This window comes from Octopus sinensis, linkage group LG19, assembly GCF_006345805.1.
Source record: "Octopus sinensis linkage group LG19, ASM634580v1, whole genome shotgun sequence".
In the NCBI taxonomy this organism is placed as follows: domain Eukaryota; kingdom Metazoa; phylum Mollusca; class Cephalopoda; order Octopoda; family Octopodidae; genus Octopus; species Octopus sinensis.
The window spans coordinates 28698470-28700988 of record NC_043015.1 but is presented as its reverse complement, the minus strand read 5'-3'; positions in this window follow the sequence as shown (position 1 = coordinate 28700988).

Here is a 2519-nt window from a genome sequence, read left to right as displayed (position 1 = left end):
GAATGAAGAATGATGGGATAAAGAGAGTCTGCCGAATGTCGACCCAACGAGGGACCAGCATCCGAGTTATAACAGTTCCTTAGTAGATAAGGCAATTAGAAGCATGAAAACAGGGAAAGCCCCAGGCCATCAGGAATTACTGCAGAGATGCTCAAAAGATCTGGTGGGTCGGCTATAGCTTAGTCACCCGTATAGTTACCAGGTGATACACGAGGGGGTATATACCCAATGACTGGTGTGTAGCATAATAGTCAACTGCTACAAAGGTAAAGGCGACGCCCTAGAGACAAATAACTACAGGGGCATCAAGCTGCTGGATCAAGGTAATGAAGGTTACGGAGAGGGTTGTAGCCGAACTAATTAGAGAGAGAGTTACCTTAGATGATATGCAGTTTGGGTTCGTGCCAGGGAAAAGTACTACTGATGCTATATTCTGGTAGACAGCTGCAGGAGAATACCTAGCCAAAGATAAGCCCTTGTACCTGGCTTTTGTTGACTTGGAGAAAGCCTTTGACAGGGTCCCCGGTCCCTTATCTGGTGGTCAATGAGGAAACTAGGGATAGAAGAATGGTTGGTGAGAGCTGTGCAAGCCATGTACAGAGACGCTGCTAGTAAGGTGAGGGTGGGCAACGAGTACAGTGAAGAATTCCGGGTAGAGGTTGGGGTCCACCAAGGTTCAGTCCTCAGTCCCCTCCTATTTATCATAGTCCTCCAGGCATAACGGAGGAATTCAAGACAGGTTGCCCCTGGGAGCTCCTCTATGCTGATGACCTTGCTCTAATTGCTGAGTCACTATCAGAACTGGAGGAGAAGTTCCAGGTGTGGAAACAAGGATTAGAATCGAAGGGCCTTAGAATCAACCTAGCCAAAACCAAAGTTCTAATAAGTAGGAAGGTAGATCAATCACAAACGCCTTCAGGTAGATGGCCCTGCTCGATCTGTAAAAAAGGTGTAGGTAGAAACTCTATAAGATGCACCAGTGTAAGCTATGGACACATAAGAGGTGCAGCAATGTCAAAGGAAGGCTAACTAGGAAAATAGTTTTTGTCTGTGGCAAATGCTCAGGAGCAATAAACACTGGAAATATGCAGAGACCAACTTCTGCCACGTTCCAGGGAGACAAACTAGAAGTAGTTGATAGCTTCCGCTACCTAGGAGACCAAGTCAGTAGCGGGGGTGGGTGTGCTGAAAGTGTAACTGCTAGAGTAAGAATAGCCTGGGCAAAGTTTAGAGAGCTCTTACCCCTGCTGGTGACAAAAGGCCTCTCGCTCAGAGTAAAAGGCAGACTGTATGATGCATGTGTACGTACAGCCATGCTACATGTAGTGAAACATGGGCCGTGACTGCTGAGGATATGCGTAAGCTCGCAAGAAATGAAGCCAGTATGCTCCGATGGATGTGTAATGTCAGTGTTCATAATCGTCAGAGTGTAAGTTCCTTGAGAGAAAAGCTGAACCTAAGAAGCGTCAGTTGTGGCGTGCAAGAGAGACGGCTGCGCTGGTATGGTCATGTGACAAGAAAGGCTGAAGATAGTTGTGTGCAAAAGTGCTACACCCTAGCAGTGGAGGGAACCTGTGGAAGAGGTAGACCCAGGAAAACCTGGGACGAGGTGGTGAAGCACGACCTTCGAACTTTAGGTCTCACTAAGGAAATGTCTAGAGACCGAGACCTATGGAAGTATGCTGTGCATGAGAAGACCCGGCAAGACTAGTCAGGCCATAACCCGTGGCCCCGACCTGGGACGTAGTCAGTCCTGTGCATACCTTCCTTCTTGTGACACTTATGAAGACCTGTTGAGGCAAGTGAAAATCAAATCAAATCAAAACAAATCAAAATAGATGAACATCAGTGGAATTGTATTCTTTGTGGTACCAGTGCCGGTGGCACACAAAACCACCCAAACGTGGCCGTAACCAGTACCGCATCGACTGGCCTCCGTGCTGTGGGCACAACAAACACCATCCGATCGTGGCCGTTCGCCAGCCTCATCTGGCACCTGTGCCGGTGGCACATAAAGACACCATCCGAAGACCCGGCGACGTAGTCAGTCCACCTGTGCATACCTTCCCTCTTATGACACTTGTGAAGACCTGTTGAGGCAAGTGTGTGACACTTGTGAAGACCTGTTGAGGCAAGTGAAAATCAAACCAAATCAAAATAGATGAATATCAATGGAATTTGTATCTTTGTGGTTCCAGTACCGGTGGCACACAAGAAAACCATCCGAAGTGGCCGTAGCTGGTACCGCATCGACTGGCCTCCGTGCTGTGGGCACAACAAACACCATCTGATCGTGGCCGTTCGCCAGCCTCACCTGGCACCTGTGTCGGTGGCACATAAAAACACCATCCAAAGACCCGGCGACGTAGTCAGTCCACCTGTGCATACCTTCCCTCTTATGACACTTGTGAAGACCTGTTGAGGCAGAGGCAAGTGTGTGACACTTGTGAAGACCTGTTGAGGCAGAGGCAAGTGTGTGACACTTGTGGAGACCTGTTGAGGCAAGTGTGTGACACGCG